General features: G+C 45.3%; 1 long non-coding RNA gene and 17 other non-coding genes across 18 annotated transcripts; 9 read left to right on the top strand and 9 right to left on the bottom strand.

The window, feature by feature from the left end:
* The first annotated feature begins 170 nt into the window (after window positions 1-170).
* Window positions 171-252, top strand: trnas-gcu (transfer RNA serine (anticodon GCU)). Its single transcript has one exon. It is a non-coding gene; the product is annotated as a tRNA-Ser (tRNA).
* A 656-nt stretch (window positions 253-908) lies between these two features.
* LOC137488177 (U4 spliceosomal RNA) lies at window positions 909-1,049 on the bottom strand. Its single transcript, XR_011007118.1, has one exon. It is a non-coding gene; the product is annotated as a U4 spliceosomal RNA (small nuclear RNA).
* Window positions 1,050-2,261: 1,212 nt separating this feature from the next.
* trnas-gcu (transfer RNA serine (anticodon GCU)) lies at window positions 2,262-2,343 on the top strand. The gene has a single exon. It is a non-coding gene; the product is annotated as a tRNA-Ser (tRNA).
* A 656-nt stretch (window positions 2,344-2,999) lies between these two features.
* On the bottom strand, window positions 3,000-3,140 carry LOC137488176 (U4 spliceosomal RNA). Its single transcript, XR_011007117.2, has one exon. It is a non-coding gene; the product is annotated as a U4 spliceosomal RNA (small nuclear RNA).
* Window positions 3,141-4,352: 1,212 nt separating this feature from the next.
* On the top strand, window positions 4,353-4,434 carry trnas-gcu (transfer RNA serine (anticodon GCU)). Its single transcript has one exon. It is a non-coding gene; the product is annotated as a tRNA-Ser (tRNA).
* Window positions 4,435-5,090: 656 nt separating this feature from the next.
* On the bottom strand, window positions 5,091-5,231 carry LOC137488175 (U4 spliceosomal RNA). Its single transcript, XR_011007116.2, has one exon. It is a non-coding gene; the product is annotated as a U4 spliceosomal RNA (small nuclear RNA).
* A 1,212-nt stretch (window positions 5,232-6,443) lies between these two features.
* On the top strand, window positions 6,444-6,525 carry trnas-gcu (transfer RNA serine (anticodon GCU)). Its single transcript has one exon. It is a non-coding gene; the product is annotated as a tRNA-Ser (tRNA).
* A 656-nt stretch (window positions 6,526-7,181) lies between these two features.
* Window positions 7,182-7,322, bottom strand: LOC137488174 (U4 spliceosomal RNA). The gene has a single exon (XR_011007115.1). It is a non-coding gene; the product is annotated as a U4 spliceosomal RNA (small nuclear RNA).
* Window positions 7,323-8,726: 1,404 nt separating this feature from the next.
* On the top strand, window positions 8,727-10,008 carry LOC141378469 (uncharacterized). Its single transcript, XR_012393113.1, has 2 exons — window positions 8,727-8,798; window positions 8,887-10,008. It is a non-coding gene; the product is annotated as an uncharacterized lncRNA (long non-coding RNA).
* A 261-nt stretch (window positions 10,009-10,269) lies between these two features.
* On the top strand, window positions 10,270-10,351 carry trnas-gcu (transfer RNA serine (anticodon GCU)). Its single transcript has one exon. It is a non-coding gene; the product is annotated as a tRNA-Ser (tRNA).
* Window positions 10,352-11,007: 656 nt separating this feature from the next.
* Window positions 11,008-11,148, bottom strand: LOC141374983 (U4 spliceosomal RNA). The gene has a single exon (XR_011010133.2). It is a non-coding gene; the product is annotated as a U4 spliceosomal RNA (small nuclear RNA).
* Window positions 11,149-12,360: 1,212 nt separating this feature from the next.
* Window positions 12,361-12,442, top strand: trnas-gcu (transfer RNA serine (anticodon GCU)). Its single transcript has one exon. It is a non-coding gene; the product is annotated as a tRNA-Ser (tRNA).
* Window positions 12,443-13,098: 656 nt separating this feature from the next.
* Window positions 13,099-13,239, bottom strand: LOC137490532 (U4 spliceosomal RNA). The gene has a single exon (XR_011010136.1). It is a non-coding gene; the product is annotated as a U4 spliceosomal RNA (small nuclear RNA).
* Window positions 13,240-14,119: 880 nt separating this feature from the next.
* LOC141374977 (U4 spliceosomal RNA) lies at window positions 14,120-14,260 on the bottom strand. The gene has a single exon (XR_011010142.2). It is a non-coding gene; the product is annotated as a U4 spliceosomal RNA (small nuclear RNA).
* Window positions 14,261-15,472: 1,212 nt separating this feature from the next.
* trnas-gcu (transfer RNA serine (anticodon GCU)) lies at window positions 15,473-15,554 on the top strand. Its single transcript has one exon. It is a non-coding gene; the product is annotated as a tRNA-Ser (tRNA).
* A 656-nt stretch (window positions 15,555-16,210) lies between these two features.
* On the bottom strand, window positions 16,211-16,351 carry LOC137490536 (U4 spliceosomal RNA). Its single transcript, XR_011010150.2, has one exon. It is a non-coding gene; the product is annotated as a U4 spliceosomal RNA (small nuclear RNA).
* Window positions 16,352-17,562: 1,211 nt separating this feature from the next.
* trnas-gcu (transfer RNA serine (anticodon GCU)) lies at window positions 17,563-17,644 on the top strand. Its single transcript has one exon. It is a non-coding gene; the product is annotated as a tRNA-Ser (tRNA).
* A 656-nt stretch (window positions 17,645-18,300) lies between these two features.
* Window positions 18,301-18,441, bottom strand: LOC137490533 (U4 spliceosomal RNA). Its single transcript, XR_011010141.2, has one exon. It is a non-coding gene; the product is annotated as a U4 spliceosomal RNA (small nuclear RNA).
* Between the last annotated feature and the right edge of the window lie 321 nt (window positions 18,442-18,762).

Here is an 18,762-nt window from a genome sequence, read left to right as displayed (position 1 = left end):
TTCAAGAGAGCCCAGTGCTTCCGTGGAAGGTTTCTTACTCTCACCCTCTTAGTGCTTCGAAGCATGTTATGGCAAAATTGAAAGTCATTTGGCCGAAATTAGTTGCAGAAACATACATAAACAAATATGTGCCACAGTCTAGCCTCCCTCAGAAAGGTGGGAACATATGTGACGAGGTGGCCGAGTGGTTAAGGCGATGGACTGCTAATCCATTGTGTTCTGCACGCGTGGGTTCGAATCTCATCCTCGTCGTTTGTTTAGGAGAGGCCGGGGCTTTCATGGAAGGTATCTTACTCGCACCATCTTCGTGCTTGTTATGGCAAATTGGAAAGTCATCTACCGAAGATGGTTGCAGGAACATACATAAATAATTATGTGCCACAGTCCAGGCTCCATCAGGAAAGTGGGAGCCTACGTGACGAGGTGGTCGAGTGGCTAAGGCGATGGACTGCTAACTTATTGTGCTCTGCACGCGTGGGTTCAAATCCCATCCTTGACGTTCAATTGAGAGAGCCAAGTGCTTTCGTGGAAGATGTTTTACTCTCACCCTCTTAGCGTTTTGAAGGAGGTTGTTGCAAGATTTAATTTCATATTTACCAAAAATAGTTGCAAATGCTTACATACATGCCACAGCACAGCCCCCACCAGGAAACTGGGTATATTCATGACGAGGTTGCCAAGCGGTTAAGGGGATGGACTGCTAATCCACGCGTGGGTTCAATCCCATCCTCGTCGTTCAATTTTTCAGAGAGCCTGGTGCTTCCGCTGAAGTTTTCTGACAACATTCTGAAGATTGTCATGGTTCAGGTGAATCCAACCTGCTGCATGTTTAGTGAAACAACTCTGGCGCAAATTGCAGCATGTTCAAGATCCAGACACTCAGCTATTCTTTTGAACAGAACATTGAGCCTTCTAGGAGGCTGTCAAAAATTGCCAGAGCTGACTGTATTTCAAGCCATCTCGGCGGGGTATTGGGTAAAGTTTTCAACCAGCAATGATCACGCCTCGGCTAGGCCTCATAGGCTATGATATTGCCTCTGCGAAAGAATACCAATCTCAACAATGAACTCTTATATCTACCAATCTGGACATGAAACGACAAGGTGGTATCAAACTTTAAACTGCTAGCCATCAGCCTTCTGGCACCAATGAGTGCATGCTGTGTCAGTAGAACAGGTTATTGAAATGCCTAAAAAGAATTACTTATACACTGTTTCATTTTAACTTAAAGAAAAGTTTACACTACTTTTGTGAATCTGGGAGAAGAGAACTGTGGGTAATGTGGTAAAGGGGGCGGAGTCACAACGCTGAACGGCCGAGAAAATGGCTGAGATTGGGATGCATTTACTGGGCTGTGCAGGGATTGGGGTAAAATAATGAAGCATGCAAGGGCACTGAAATCATATTTGCACACAAATCCAGGGTCAGCTATGCTGCCGTTTTTAGACTCAGGCATTTTGTCTAGTTTCTCTCCAACAAAACCGGAAGAAACACATTGAAGTCAATGTTGAACAATAACTATGGGGCACTGATTCGAGCTATTGAAAAGCTCCTTATGACAAGCTTTAGCTGCATCTTTTTCGTAAGAACCCCCAAGAAACAACAAAGTCCAACTTCCTGCACAACAAGCAGGTAACCTGAGACGAGGTGGCTGAGTGGCTAGGGTAAAAGACTGCTAATCCCTGGTGCTCTGCTCGCGCGGGTTTGAGTCCCATCCTTGTTGCTCGTCCAACTAAAAGTTAAACCTTCCTCTGGCACAAAGTTGTGCTTACGCATGATGAGGTGGCCGAGTGCTTAGGTTAGTACGCTGTACTCTGCAAGCTTAAATCCCATCCTCGTTGTTTTGGGAGAGGCCACTGCTTCTGTCTAAGGTTTCTTACTTGCACCTCTTAGCGTCTTAAAGGACGTTATGGCAAAAACTTTATGTAATATGTAGCGAAATTAGCGGCAAAAACATACGTACACGCCACAGTCCAGCCTCCATCAGGAAAGCGTATGTATGCGAGAGGAGGGAGCCGAGTGGATAAGGCGATGGCCTGCTAATCCATTGTGCTCTGCATGTGTGCGGTTTAATCCCGTCGTCGTTGTTCATTCAAGAGAGCCCAGTGCTTCCGTGGAAGGTTTCTTACTCTCACCCTCTTAGTGCTTCGAAGCATGTTATGGCAAAATTGAAAGTCATTTGGCCGAAATTAGTTGCAGAAACATACATAAACAAATATGTGCCACAGTCTAGCCTCCCTCAGAAAGGTGGGAACATATGTGACGAGGTGGCCGAGTGGTTAAGGCGATGGACTGCTAATCCATTGTGTTCTGCACGCGTGGGTTTGAATCCCATCCTCGTCGTTTGTTTAGGAGAGGCCGGGGCTTTCATGGAAGGTATCTTACTCGCACCATCTTCGTGCTTGTTATGGCAAATTGGAAAGTCATCTACCGAAGATGGTTGCAGGAACATACATAAATAATTATGTGCCACAGTCCAGGCTCCATCAGGAAAGTGGGAGCCTACGTGACGAGGTGGTCGAGTGGTTAAGGCGATGGACTGCTAACTTATTGTGCTCTGCACGCGTGGGTTCAAATCCCATCCTTGACGTTCAATTGAGAGAGCCAAGTGCTTTCGTGGAAGATGTTTTACTCTCACCCTCTTAGCGTTTTGAAGGAGGTTGTTGCAAGATTTAATTTCATATTTACCAAAAATAGTTGCAAATGCTTACATACATGCCACAGCACAGCCCCCACCAGGAAACTGGGTAAATTCATGACGAGGTTGCCAAGCGGTTAAGGGGATGGACTGCTAATCCACGCGTGGGTTCAATCCCATCCTCGTCGTTCAATTTTTCAGAGAGCCTGGTGCTTCCGCTGAAGTTTTCTGACAACATTCTGAAGATTGTCATGGTTCAGGTGAATCCAACCTGCTGCATGTTTAGTGAAACAACTCTGGCGCAAATTGCAGCATGTTCAAGATCCAGACACTCAGCTATTCTTTTGAACAGAACATAGAGCCTTCTAGGAGGCTGTCAAAAATTGCCAGAGCTGACTGTATTTCAAGCCATCTCGGCGGGGTATAGGGTAAAGTTTTCAACCAGCAATGATCACGCCTCTGCTAGGCCTCATAGGCTATGATATTGCCTCTGCGAAAGAATACCAATCTAAACAATGAACTCTTATATCTACCAATCTGGACATGAAACGACAAGGTGGTATCAAACTTTAAACTGCTAGCCATCAGCCTTCTGGCACCAATGAGTGCATGCTGTGTCAGTAGAACAGGTTGTTGAAAAGCCTAAAAAGAATTACTTATACACTGTTTCATTTTAACTTAAAGAAAAGTTTACACTACTTTTGTGAATCTGGGAGAAGAGAACTGTGGGTAATGTGGTAAATGGGGCGGAGTCACAACGCTGAACGTCCGAGAAAATGGCTGAGATTGGGATGCATTTACTGGGCTGTGCAGGGATTGGGGTAAAATAATGAAGCATGCAAGGGCACTGAAATCATATTTGCACACAAATCCAGGGTCAGCTATGCTGCCGTTTTTAGACTCAGGCATTTTGTCTAGTTTCTCTCCAACAAAACCGGAAGAAACACATTGAAGTCAATGTTGAACAATAACTATGGGGCACTGATTCGAGCTATTGAAAAGCTCCTTATGACAAGCTTTAGCTGCATCTTTTTCGTAAGAACCCCCAAGAAACAACAAAGTCCAACTTCCTGCACAACAAGCAGGTAACCTGAGACGAGGTGGCTGAGTGGCTAGGGTAAAAGACTGCTAATCCCTGGTGCTCTGCTCGCGCGGGTTTGAGTCCCATCCTTGTTGCTCGTCCAACTAAAAGTTAAACCTTCCTCTGGCACAAAGTTGTGCTTACGCATGGTGAGGTGGCCGAGTGCTTAGGTTAGTACGCTGTACTCTGCAAGCTTAAATCCCATCCTCGTTGTTTTGGGAGAGGCCACTGCTTCTGTCTAAGGTTTCTTACTTGCACCTCTTAGCGTCTTAAAGGACGTTATGGCAAAAACTTTATGTAATATGTAGCGAAATTAGCGGCAAAAACATACGTACACGCCACAGTCCAGCCTCCATCAGCAAAGCGTATGTATGCGAGAGGAGGGGGCCGAGTGGATAAGGCGATGGCCTGCTAATCCATTGTGCTCTGCATGTGTGCGGTTTAATCCCGTCGTCGTTGTTCATTCAAGAGAGCCCAGTGCTTCCGTGGAAGGTTTCTTACTCTCACCCTCTTAGTGCTTCGAAGCATGTTATGGCAAAATTGAAAGTCATTTGGCCGAAATTAGTTGCAGAAACATACATAAACAAATATGTGCCACAGTCTAGCCTCCCTCAGAATGGTGGGAACATATGTGACGAGGTGGCCGAGTGGTTAAGGCGATGGACTGCTAATCCATTGTGCTCTGCACGCGTGGGTTCGAATCCCATCCTCGTCGTTTGTTTAGGAGAGGCCGGGGCTTTCATGGAAGGTATCTTACTCGCACCATCTTCGTGCTTGTTATGGCAAATTGGAAAGTCATCTACCGAAGATGGTTGCAGGAACATACATAAATAATTATGTGCCACAGTCCAGGCTCCATCAGGAAAGTGGGAGCCTACGTGACGAGGTGGTCGAGTGGTTAAGGCGATGGACTGCTAACTTATTGTGCTCTGCACGCGTGGGTTCAAATCCCATCCTTGACGTTCAATTGAGAGAGCCAAGTGCTTTCGTGGAAGATGTTTTACTCTCACCCTCTTAGCGTTTTGAAGGAGGTTGTTGCAAGATTTAATTTCATATTTACCAAAAATAGTTGCAAATGCTTACATACATGCCACAGCACAGCCCCCACCAGGAAACTGGGTAAATTCATGACGAGGTTGCCAAGCGGTTAAGGGGATGGACTGCTAATCCACGCGTGGGTTCAATCCCATCCTCGTCGTTCAATTTTTCAGAGAGCCTGGTGCTTCCGCTGAAGTTTTCTGACAACATTCTGAAGATTGTCATGGTTCAGGTGAATCCAACCTGCTGCATGTTTAGTGAAACAACTCTGGCGCAAATTGCAGCATGTTCAAGATCCAGACACTCAGCTATTCTTTTGAACAGAACATTGAGCCTTCTAGGAGGCTGTCAAAAATTGCCAGAGCTTACTGTATTTCAAGCCATCTCGGCGGGGTATTGGGTAAAGTTTGCAACCAGCAATGATCACGCCTCGGCTAGGCCTCATAGGCTATGATATTGCCTCTGCGAAAGAATACCAATCTCAACAATGAACTCTTATATCTACCAATCTGGACATGAAACGACAAGGTGGTATCAAACTTTAAACTGCTAGCCATCAGCCTTCTGGCACCAATGAGTGCATGCTGTGTCAGTAGAACAGGTTATTGAAATGCCTAAAAAGAATTACTTATACACTGTTTCATTTTAACTTAAAGAAAAGTTTACACTACTTTTGTGAATCTGGGAGAAGAGAACTGTGGGTAATGTGGTAAAGGGGGCGGAGTCACAACGCTGAACGGCCGAGAAAATGGCTGAGATTGGGATGCATTTACTGGGCTGTGCAGGGATTGGGGTAAAATAATGAAGCATGCAAGGGCACTGAAATCATATTTGCACACAAATCCAGGGTCAGCTATGCTGCCGTTTTTAGACTCAGGCATTTTGTCTAGTTTCTCGCCAACAAAACCGGAAGAAACACATTGAAGTCAATGTTGAACAATAACTATGGGGCACTGATTCGAGCTATTGAAAAGCTCCTTATGACAAGCTTTAGCTGCATCTTTTTCGTAAGAACCCCCAAGAAACAACAAAGTCCAACTTCCTGCACAACAAGCAGGTAACCTGAGACGAGGTGGCTGAGTGGCTAGGGTAAAAGACTGCTAATCCCTGGTGCTCTGCTCGCGCGGGTTTGAGTCCCATCCTTGTTGCTCGTCCAACTAAAAGTTAAACCTTCCTCTGGCACAAAGTTGTGCTTACGCATGATGAGGTGGCCGAGTGCTTAGGTTAGTACGCTGTACTCTGCAAGCTTAAATCCCATCTTCGTTGTTTTGGGAGAGGCCACTGCTTCTGTCTAAGGTTTCTTACTTGCACCTCTTAGCGTCTTAAAGGACGTTATGGCAAAAACTTTATGTAATATGTAGCGAAATTAGCGGCAAAAACATACGTACACGCCACAGTCCAGCCTCCATCAGGAAAGCGTATGTATGCGAGAGGAGGGAGCCGAGTGGATAAGGCGATGGCCTGCTAATCCATTGTGCTCTGCATGTGTGCGGTTTAATCCCGTCGTCGTTGTTCATTCAAGAGAGCCCAGTGCTTCCGTGGAAGGTTTCTTACTCTCACCCTCTTAGTGCTTCGAAGCATGTTATGGCAAAATTGAAAGTCATTTGGCTGAAATTAGTTGCAGAAACATACATAAACAAATATGTGCCACAGTCTAGCCTCCCTCAGAATGGTGGGAACACATGTGACGAGGTGGCCGAGTGGTTAAGGCGATGGACTGCTAATCCATTGTGCTCTGCACGCGTGGGTTCGAATCCCATCCTCGTCGTTTGTTTAGGAGAGGCCGGGGCTTTCATGGAAGGTATCTTACTCGCACCATCTTCGTGCTTGTTATGGCAAATTGGAAAGTCATCCACCGAAGATGGTTGCAGGAACATACATAAATAATTATGTGCCACAGTCCAGGCTCCATCAGGAAAGTGGGAGCCTACGTGACGAGGTGGTCGAGTGGTTAAGGCGATGGACTGCTAACTTATTGTGCTCTGCACGCGTGGGTTCAAATCCCATCCTTGACGTTCAATTGAGAGAGCCAAGTGCTTTCGTGGAAGATGTTTTACTCTCACCCTCTTAGCGTTTTGAAGGAGGTTGTTGCAAGATTTAATTTCATATTTACCAAAAATAGTTGCAAATGCTTACATACATGCCACAGCACAGCCCCCACCAGGAAACTGGGTAAATTCATGACGAGGTTGCCAAGCGGTTAAGGGGATGGACTGCTAATCCACGCGTGGGTTCAATCCCATCCTCGTCGTTCAATTTTTCAGAGAGCCTGGTGCTTCCGCTGAAGTTTTCTGACAACATTCTGAAGATTGTCATGGTTCAGGTGAATCCAACCTGCTGCATGTTTAGTGAAACAACTCTGGCGCAAATTGCAGCATGTTCAAGATCCAGACACTCAGCTATTCTTTTGAACAGAACATTGAGCCTTCTAGGAGGCTGTCAAAAATTGCCAGAGCTGACTGTATTTCAAGCCATCTCGGCGGGGTATTGGGTAAAGTTTTCAACCAGCAATGATCACGCCTCGGCTAGGCCTCATAGGCTATGATATTGCCTCTGCGAAAGAATACCAATCTCAACAATGAACTCTTATATCTACCAATCTGGACATGAAACGACAAGGTGGTATCAAACTTTAAACTGCTAGCCATCAGCCTTCTGGCACCAATGAGTGCATGCTGTGTCAGTAGAACAGGTTATTGAAATGCCTAAAAAGAATTACTTATACACTGTTTCATTTTAACTTAAAGAAAAGTTTACACTACTTTTGTGAATCTGGGAGAAGAGAACTGTGGGTAATGTGGTAAAGGGGGCGGAGTCACAACGCTGAACGGCCGAGAAAATGGCTGAGATTGGGATGCATTTACTGGGCTGTGCAGGGATTGGGGTAAAATAATGAAGCATGCAAGGGCACTGAAATCATATTTGCACACAAATCCAGGGTCAGCTATGCTGCCGTTTTTAGACTCAGGCATTTTGTCTAGTTTCTCTCCAACAAAACCGGAAGAAACACATTGAAGTCAATGTTGAACAATAACTATGGGGCACTGATTCGAGCTATTGAAAAGCTCCTTATGACAAGCTTTAGCTGCATCTTTTTCGTAAGAACCCCCAAGAAACAACAAAGTCCAACTTCCTGCACAACAAGCAGGTAACCTGAGACGAGGTGGCTGAGTGGCTAGGGTAAAAGACTGCTAATCCCTGGTGCTCTGCTCGCGTGGGTTGGAGTCCCATCCTTGTTGCTCGTCCAACTAAAAGTTAAACCTTCCTCTGGCACAAAGTTGTGCTTGCGCATGATGAGGTGGCCGAGTGCTTAGGTTAGTACGCTGTACTCTGCAAGCTTAAATCCCATCCTCGTTGTTTTGGGAGAGGCCACTGCTTCTGTCTAAGGTTTCTTACTTGCACCTCTTAGCGTCTTAAAGGACGTTATGGCAAAAACTTTATGTAATATGTAGCGAAATTAGCGGCAAAAACATACGTACACGCCACAGTCCAGCCTCCATCAGGAAAGCGTATGTATGCGAGAGGAGGGGGCCGAGTGGATAAGGCGATGGCCTGCTAATCCATTGTGCTCTGCATGTGTGCGGTTTAATCCCGTCGTCGTTGTTCATTCAAGAGAGCCCAGTGCTTCCGTGGAAGGTTTCTTACTCTCACCCTCTTAGTGCTTCGAAGCATGTGATTGTGACCGTGTATAGGATAAGTGGTAGTGATTGATGTTGATAACAACCAATCAGGGGCCAGTGCTGCCTATTTTAGAGCCGGTTGGCTGTGTTAGGTGATGTCACCTCCAGCCCCGCCTTTCTTGTTCCGCGTTTGTTGACATCTCTTTCAGGTATGTTAGCGGTTGTGTGTGTGTCTCTCTCTCTCTCTCTCTCTCTTTCGATTAACGTTTGGATTAATCATCGTGGTTTCATTTTTAGCCTGGTTTTTCGTTGGTTTTCCTGTTGGTTGCCATGGAGTTAATGACTGTCACCCATTCAGCTCGCTTGTAGCATAAATGGAGATGACTAATTCGTAATACATGAGTGTACTACTCCCGGCTTGGTAAGTTTCTTATGTAGAGATTAAAGGGGAATGCTAGCGTGTGATTTTGCAAACAGTAACCGTTTTTGCATGTGCATATCTCTTGTAGGATTCTCCCTCTCTGTCCTGGGCGATTATAAATAAAGATCTAGCATCTGTAACATTACTCCGGTTGTGTTTGAAAGATTCTGCTATCCTGAGATCTCTAGTGGAAAGAACTACTACTGTTGTTTACTACTGCTGCCTGCTTCTACTATCTGCTGCTGCTACATTTACTGCTGCAGTTACTACTAGCTGCTACTGCTACCCGCTACTACTATCTGCTGCTGCTACATTCACTGCTGCAGTTACTACTAGCTGCTACTGCTACCCGCTACTACTATCTGCTGCTGCTACATTCACTGCTGCAGTTACTACTAGCTGCTACTGCTACCCGTTACTACTATCTGCTGCTGCTACATTTACTGCTGCAGTTACTACTAGCTGCTACTGCTATCCGCTACTACTATCTGCCTGCTGCTACTCTACTGTTGCAGTTACTGCTAACTGCTACGACTAACTGTTACCTGCTCTATTTACTGCTGTTGTTATTACGACCTGCTACTACTATCTCCTATTGCTACTGTTATATAATTTGTGATTTTTGTTCTGTTTGGTTGTGTGATTCGGTGTGCAAAAGAGTGAGTTTTGTGTTCTGTGTGAATCTTGCTTTTCTATAGCGAAACCACAGAAGCTGTATTTGGTTTTTCTTTTCTTGTGTGTGGTTTGTTGTTTGTTTTACTCTTGTATAATTTATCCCGTATATTGATTTTGATTTTCCTTGCAGGAACTGAGGTCCCATGGGTGCAGGATCTTGAGGTGGTGGTGGTGTCACTGCACTTGACATTTTTGCTGTGGACGGTTTGGGAAGTGTGGAGTGTGTGGATCTAGTGTGGTGTGTGTGTGGAAGTGTGCTTTTTGAACACAACGGAGCACTGGTGATTCCCCCCCCCCCATGTGTGACCTCAGCCCTGTAAGTTAGTTTATTCAATTTATTTCCCCGGTTAATTTCATTTTCATATTTACTTTGTAATAACGTTGTTGTTGTCTTCTATAAATTTGTTTTCTTTTTTTGTTTTATTTTACTGCAGTTGTGTTGGAGGGGGGTGCTGGCAAAATGTTAAGAGAATGTAATGTGACCATTTTAATCTGCCACAAATTCTGAAAATAAATTTTGTATTTTTATACTATACCCACGTCTCTTGCCTATCCATATGAGAACTGAACCTGTGTGGCCTAAGAGTAAGGTTTAAGCCAATTTCTATTTCCTGGGAGAAAACCTCTCAGGTGGCGTAGTCGGATTTGCTTTGTGGATAAATTGTTAATCCCTACTCTTCCCTCCTGCCACATTATGGCAAAATTGAAAGTCATTTGGCCGAAATTAGTTGCAGAAACATACATAAACAAATATGTGCCACAGTCTAGCCTCCCTCAGAAAGGTGGGAACATATGTGACGAGGTGGCCGAGTGGTTAAGGCGATGGACTGCTAATCCATTGTGCTCTGCACGCGTGGGTTCGAATCCCATCCTCGTCGTTTGTTTAGGAGAGGCCGGGGCTTTCATGGAAGGTATCTTACTCGCACCATCTTCGTGCTTGTTATGGCAAATTGGAAAGTCATCTACCGAAGATGGTTGCAGGAACATACATAAATAATTATGTGCCACAGTCCAGGCTCCATCAGGAAAGTGGGAGCCTACGTGACGAGGTGGTCGAGTGGTTAAGGCGATGGACTGCTAACTTATTGTGCTCTGCACGCGTGGGTTCAAATCCCATCCTTGACGTTCAATTGAGAGAGCCAAGTGCTTTCGTGGAAGATGTTTTACTCTCACCCTCTTAGCGTTTTGAAGGAGGTTGTTGCAAGATTTAATTTCATATTTACCAAAAATAGTTGCAAATACTTACATACATGCCACAGCACAGCCCCCACCAGGAAACTGGGTAAATTCATGACGAGGTTGCCAAGCGGTTAAGGGGATGGACTGCTAATCCACGCGTGGGTTCAATCCCATCCTCGTCGTTCAATTTTTCAGAGAGCCTGGTGCTTCCGCTGAAGTTTTCTGACAACATTCTGAAGATTGTCATGGTTCAGGTGAATCCAACCTGCTGCATGTTTAGTGAAACAACTCTGGCGCAAATTGCAGCATGTTCAAGATCCAGACACTCAGCTATTCTTTTGAACAGAACATTGAGCCTTCTAGGAGGCTGTCAAAAATTGCCAGAGCTGACTGTATTTCAAGCCATCTCGGCGGGGTATTGGGTAAAGTTTTCAACCAGCAATGATCACGCCTCGGCTAGGCCTCATAGGCTATGATATTGCCTCTGCAAAAGAATACCAATCTCAACAATGAACTCTTATATCTACCAATCTGGACATGAAACGACAAGGTGGTATCAAACTTTAAACTGCTAGCCATCAGCCTTCTGGCACCAATGAGTGCATGCTGTGTCAGTAGAACAGGTTATTGAAATGCCTAAAAAGAATTACTTATACACTGTTTCATTTTAACTTAAAGAAAAGTTTACACTACTTTTGTGAATCTGGGAGAAGAGAACTGTGGGTAATGTGGTAAAGGGGGCGGAGTCACAACGCTGAACGGCCGAGAAAATGGCTGAGATTGGGATGCATTTACTGGGCTGTGCAGGGATTGGGGTAAAATAATGAAGCATGCAAGGGCACTGAAATCATATTTGCACACAAATCCAGGGTCAGCTATGCTGCCGTTTTTAGACTCAGGCATTTTGTCTAGTTTCTCTCCAACAAAACCGGAAGAAACGCATTGAAGTCAATGTTGAACAATAACTATGGGGCACTGATTCGAGCTATTGAAAAGCTCCTTATGACAAGCTTTAGCTGCATCTTTTTCGTAAGAACCCCCAAGAAACAACAAAGTCCAACTTCCTGCACAACAAGCAGGTAACCTGAGACGAGGTGGCTGAGTGGCTAGGGTAAAAGACTGCTAATCCCTGGTGCTCTGCTCGCGCGGGTTTGAGTCCCATCCTTGTTGCTCGTCCAACTAAAAGTTAAACCTTCCTCTGGCACAAAGTTGTGCTTGCGCATGATGAGGTGGCCGAGTGCTTAGGTTAGTACGCTGTACTCTGCAAGCTTAAATCCCATCCTCGTTGTTTTGGGAGAGGCCACTGCTTCTGTCTAAGGTTTCTTACTTGCACCTCTTAGCGTCTTAAAGGACGTTATGGCAAAAACTTTATGTAATATGTAGCGAAATTAGCGGCAAAAACATACGTACACGCCACAGTCCAGCCTCCATCAGGAAAGCGTATGTATGCGAGAGGAGGGGGCCGAGTGGATAAGGCGATGGCCTGCTAATCCATTGTGCTCTGCATGTGTGCGGTTTAATCCCGTCGTCGTTGTTCATTCAAGAGAGCCCAGTGCTTCCGTGGAAGGTTTCTTACTCTCACCCTCTTAGTGCTTCGAAGCATGTTATGGCAAAATTGAAAGTCATTTGGCCGAAATTAGTTGCAGAAACATACATAAACAAATATGTGCCACAGTCTAGCCTCCCTCAGAATGGTGGGAACATATGTGACGAGGTGGCCGAGTGGTTAAGGCGATGGACTGCTAATCCATTGTGCTCTGCACGCGTGGGTTCGAATCCCATCCTCGTCGTTTGTTTAGGAGAGGCCGGGGCTTTCATGGAAGGTATCTTACTCGCACCATCTTCGTGCTTGTTATGGCAAATTGGAAAGTCATCCACCGAAGATGGTTGCAGGAACATACATAAATAATTATGTGCCACAGTCCAGGCTCCATCAGGAAAGTGGGAGCCTACGTGACGAGGTGGTCGAGTGGTTAAGGCGATGGACTGCTAACTTATTGTGCTCTGCACGCGTGGGTTCAAATCCCATCCTTGACGTTCAATTGAGAGAGCCAAGTGCTTTCGTGGAAGATGTTTTACTCTCACCCTCTTAGCGTTTTGAAGGAGGTTGTTGCAAGATTTAATTTCATATTTACCAAAAATAGTTGCAAATGCTTACATACATGCCACAGCACAGCCCCCACCAGGAAACTGGGTAAATTCATGACGAGGTTGTCAAGCGGTTAAGGGGATGGACTGCTAATCCACGCGTGGGTTCAATCCCATCCTCGTCGTTCAATTTTTCAGAGAGCCTGGTGCTTCCGCTGAAGTTTTCTGACAACATTCTGAAGATTGTCATGGTTCAGGTGAATCCAACCTGCTGCATGTTTAGTGAAACAACTCTGGCGCAAATTGCAGCATGTTCAAGATCCGGACACTCAGCTATTCTTTTGAACAGAACATTGAGCCTTCTAGGAGGCTGTCAAAAATTGCCAGAGCTGACTGTATTTCAAGCCATCTCGGCGGGGTATTGGGTAAAGTTTTCAACCAACAATGATCACGCCTCGGCTAGGCCTCATAGGCTATGATATTGCCTCTGCGAAAGAATACCAATCTCAACAATGAACTCTTATATCTACCAATCTGGACATGAAACGACAAGGTGGTATCAAACTTTAAACTGCTAGCCATCAGCCTTCTGGCACCAATGAGTGCATGCTGTGTCAGTAGAACAGGTTATTGAAATGCCTAAAAAGAATTACTTATACAGTGTTTCATTTTAACTTAAAGAAAAGTTTACACTACTTTTGTGAATCTGGGAGAAGAGAACTGTGGGTAATGTGGTAAAGGGGGCGGAGTCACAACGCTGAACGGCCGAGAAAATGGCTGAGATTGGGATGCATTTACTGGGCTGTGCAGGGATTGGGGTAAAATAAATAATACATAAATAATTATGTGCCACAGTCCAGGCTCCATCAGGAAAGTGGGAGCCTACGTGACGAGGTGGTCGAGTGGTTAAGGCGATGGACTGCTAACTTATTGTGCTCTGCACGCGTGGGTTCAAATCCCATCCTTGACGTTCAATTGAGAGAGCCAAGTGCTTTCGTGGAAGATGTTTTACTCTCACCCTCTTAGCGTTTTGAAGGAGGTTGTTGCAAGATTTAATTTCATATTTACCAAAAATAGTTGCAAATGCTTACATACATGCCACAGCACAGCCCCCACCAGGAAACTGGGTAAATTCATGACGAGGTTGTCAAGCGGTTAAGGGGATGGACTGCTAATCCACGCGTGGGTTCAATCCCATCCTCGTCGTTCAATTTTTCAGAGAGCCTGGTGCTTCCGCTGAAGTTTTCTGACAACATTCTGAAGATTGTCATGGTTCAGGTGAATCCAACCTGCTGCATGTTTAGTGAAACAACTCTGGCGCAAATTGCAGCATGTTCAAGATCCGGACACTCAGCTATTCTTTTGAACAGAACATTGAGCCTTCTAGGAGGCTGTCAAAAATTGCCAGAGCTGACTGTATTTCAAGCCATCTCGGCGGGGTATTGGGTAAAGTTTTCAACCAACAATGATCACGCCTCGGCTAGGCCTCATAGGCTATGATATTGCCTCTGCGAAAGAATACCAATCTCAACAATGAACTCTTATATCTACCAATCTGGACATGAAACGACAAGGTGGTATCAAACTTTAAACTGCTAGCCATCAGCCTTCTGGCACCAATGAGTGCATGCTGTGTCAGTAGAACAGGTTATTGAAATGCCTAAAAAGAATTACTTATACAGTGTTTCATTTTAACTTAAAGAAAAGTTTACACTACTTTTGTGAATCTGGGAGAAGAGAACTGTGGGTAATGTGGTAAAGGGGGCGGAGTCACAACGCTGAACGGCCGAGAAAATGGCTGAGATTGGGATGCATTTACTGGGCTGTGCAGGGATTGGGGTAAAATAATGAAGCATGCAAGGGCACTGAAATCATATTTGCACACAAATCCAGGGTCAGCTATGCTGCCGTTTTTAGACTCAGGCATTTTGTCTAGTTTCTCTCCAACAAAACCGGAAGAAACACATTGAAGTCAATGTTGAACAATAACTATGGGGCACTGATTCGAGCTATTGAAAAGCTCCTTATGACAAGCTTTAGCTGCATCTTTTTCGTAAGAACCCCCAAGAAACAACAAAGTCCAACTTCCTGCACAACAAGCAGGTAACCTGAGACGAGGTGGCTGAGTGGCTAGGGTAAAAGACTGCTAATCCCTGGTGCTCTGCTCGCGCGGGTTTGAGTCCCATCCTTGTTGCTCGTCCAACTAAAAGTTAAACCTTCCTCTGGCACAAAGTTGTGCTTGCGCATGATGAGGTGGCCGAGTGCTTAGGTTAGTACGCTGTACTCTGCAAGCTTAAATCCCATCCTCGTTGTTTTGGGAGAGGCCACTGCTTCTGTCTAAGGTTTCTTACTTGCACCTCTTAGCGTCTTAAAGGACGTTATGGCAAAAACTTTATGTAATATGTAGCGAAATTAGCGGCAAAAACATACGTACACGCCACAGTCCAGCCTCCATCAGGAAAGCGTATGTATGCGAGAGGAGGGGGCCGAGTGGATAAGGCGATGGCCTGCTAATCCATTGTGCTCTGCATGTGTGCGGTTTAATCCCGTCGTCGTTGTTCATTCAAGAGAGCCCAGTGCTTCCGTGGAAGGTTTCTTACTCTCACCCTCTTAGTGCTTCGAAGCATGTTATGGCAAAATTGAAAGTCATTTGGCCGAAATTAGTTGCAGAAACATACATAAACAAATATGTGCCACAGTCTAGCCTCCCTCAGAATGGTGGGAACATATGTGACGAGGTGGCCGAGTGGTTAAGGCGATGGACTGCTAATCCATTGTGCTCTGCACGCGTGGGTTCGAATCCCATCCTCGTCGTTTGTTTAGGAGAGGCCGGGGCTTTCATGGAAGGTATCTTACTCGCACCATCTTCGTGCTTGTTATGGCAAATTGGAAAGTCATCCACCGAAGATGGTTGCAGGAACATACATAAATAATTATGTGCCACAGTCCAGGCTCCATCAGGAAAGTGGGAGCCTACGTGACGAGGTGGTCGAGTGGTTAAGGCGATGGACTGCTAACTAATTGTGCTCTGCACGCGTGGGTTCAAATCCCATCCTTGACGTTCAATTGAGAGAGCCAAGTGCTTTCGTGGAAGATGTTTTACTCTCACCCTCTTAGCGTTTTGAAGGAGGTTGTTGCAAGATTTAATTTCATATTTACCAAAAATAGTTGCAAATGCTTACATACATGCCACAGCACAGCCCCCACCAGGAAACTGGGTAAATTCATGACGAGGTTGCCAAGCGGTTAAGGGGATGGACTGCTAATCCACGCGTGGGTTCAATCCCATCCTCGTCGTTCAATTTTTCAGAGAGCCTGGTGCTTCCGCTGAAGTTTTCTGACAACATTCTGAAGATTGTCATGGTTCAGGTGAATCCAACCTGCTGCATGTTTAGTGAAACAACTCTGGCGCAAATTGCAGCATGTTCAAGATCCAGACACTCAGCTATTCTTTTGAACAGAACATTGAGCCTTCTAGGAGGCTGTCAAAAATTGCCAGAGCTGACTGTATTTCAAGCCATCTCGGCGGGGTATTGGGTAAAGTTTTCAACCAGCAATGATCACGCCTCGGCTAGGCCTCATAGGCTATGATATTGCCTCTGCAAAAGAATACCAATCTCAACAATGAACTCTTATATCTACCAATCTGGACATGAAACGACAAGGTGGTATCAAACTTTAAACTGCTAGCCATCAGCCTTCTGGCACCAATGAGTGCATGCTGTGTCAGTAGAACAGGTTATTGAAATGCCTAAAAAGAATTACTTATACACTGTTTCATTTTAACTTAAAGAAAAGTTTACACTACTTTTGTGAATCTGGGAGAAGAGAACTGTGGGTAATGTGGTAAAGGGGGCGGAGTCACAACGCTGAACGGCCGAGAAAATGGCTGAGATTGGGATGCATTTACTGGGCTGTGCAAGGTTGGGGTAAAATAATGAAGCATGCAAGGGCACTGAAATCATATTTGCACACAAATCCAGGGTCAGCTATGCTGCCGTTTTTAGACTCAGGCATTTTGTCTAGTTTCTCTCCAACAAAACCGGAAGAAACACATTGAAGTCAATGTTGAACAATAACTATGGGGCACTGATTCGAGCTATTGAAAAGCTCCTTATGACAAGCTTTAGCTGCATCTTTTTCGTAAGAACCCCCAAGAAACAACAAAGTCCAACTTCCTGCACAACAAGCAGGTAACCTGAGACGAGGTGGCTGAGTGGCTAGGGTAAAAGACTGCTAATCCCTGGTGCTCTGCTCGCGCGGGTTTGAGTCCCATCCTTGTTGCTCGTCCAACTAAAAGTTAAACCTTCCTCTGGCACAAAGTTGTGCTTGCGCATGATGAGGTGGCCGAGTGCTTAGGTTAGTACGCTGTACTCTGCAAGCTTAAATCCCATCCTCGTTGTTTTGGGAGAGGCCACTGCTTCTGTCTAAGGTTTCTTACTTGCACCTCTTAGCGTCTTAAAGGACGTTATGGCAAAAACTTTATGTAATATGTAGCGAAATTAGCGGCAAAAACATACGTACACGCCACAGTCCAGCCTCCATCAGGAAAGCGTATGTATGCGAGAGGAGGGGGCCGAGTGGATAAGGCGATGGCCTGCTAATCCATTGTGCTCTGCATGTGTGCGGTTTAATCCCGTCGTCGTTGTTCATTCAAGAGAGCCCAGTGCTTCCGTGGAAGGTTTCTTACTCTCACCCTCTTAGTGCTTCGAAGCATGTTATGGCAAAATTGAAAGTCATTTGGCCGAAATTAGTTGCAGAAACATACATAAACAAATATGTGCCACAGTCTAGCCTCCCTCAGAATGGTGGGAACATATGTGACGAGGTGGCCGAGTGGTTAAGGCGATGGACTGCTAATCCATTGTGCTCTGCACGCGTGGGTTCGAATTCCATCCTCGTCGTTTGTTTAGGAGAGGCCAGGGCTTTCATGGAAGGTATCTTACTCGCACCATCTTCGTGCTTGTTATGGCAAATTGGAAAGTCATCCACCGAAGATGGTTGCAGGAACATACATAAATAATTATGTGCCACAGTCCAGGCTCCATCAGGAAAGTGAGAGCCTACGTGACGAGGTGGTCGAGTGGTTAAGGCGATGGACTGCTAACTTATTGTGCTCTGCACGCGTGGGTTCAAATCCCATCCTTGACGTTCAATTGAGAGAGCCAAGTGCTTTCGTGGAAGATGTTTTACTCTCACCCTCTTAGCGTTTTGAAGGAGGTTGTTGCAAGATTTAATTTCATATTTACCAAAAATAGTTGCAAATGCTTACATACATGCCACAGCACAGCCCCCACCAGGAAACTGGGTAAATTCATGACGAGGTTGCCAAGCGGTTAAGGGGATGGACTGCTAATCCACGCGTGGGTTCAATCCCATCCTCGTCGTTCAATTTTTCAGAGAGCCTGGTGCTTCCGCTGAAGTTTTCTGACAACATTCTGAAGATTGTCATGGTTCAGGTGAATCCAACCTGCTGCATGTTTAGTGAAACAACTCTGGCGCAAATTGCAGCATGTTCAAGATCCAGACACTCAGCTATTCTTTTGAACAGAACATTGAGCCTTCTAGGAGGCTGTCAAAAATTGCCAGAGCTGACTGTATTTCAAGCCATCTCGGCGGGGTATTGGGTAAAGTTTTCAACCAGCAATGATCACGCCTCGGCTAGGCCTCATAGGCTATGATATTGCCTCTGCGAAAGAATACCAATCTCAACAATGAACTCTTATATCTACCAATCTGGACATGAAACGACAAGGTGGTATCAAACTTTAAACTGCTAGCCATCAGCCTTCTGGCACCAATGAGTGCATGCTGTGTCAGTAGAACAGGTTATTGAAATGCCTAAAAAGAATTACTTATACACTGTTTCATTTTAACTTAAAGAAAAGTTTACACTACTTTTGTGAATCTGGGAGAAGAGAACTGTGGGTAATGTGGTAAAGGGGGCGGAGTCACAACGCTGAACGGCCGAGAAAATGGCTGAGATTGGGATGCATTTACTGGGCTGTGCAGGGATTGGGGT

This window comes from Danio rerio, chromosome 17, assembly GCF_049306965.1.
Source record: "Danio rerio strain Tuebingen ecotype United States chromosome 17, GRCz12tu, whole genome shotgun sequence".
Classification (NCBI taxonomy): Eukaryota; Metazoa; Chordata; class Actinopteri; order Cypriniformes; family Danionidae; genus Danio; species Danio rerio.
The sequence above is the reverse complement of the archived record's forward strand: the minus strand, read 5'-3'. Positions and strand labels throughout refer to the sequence as shown.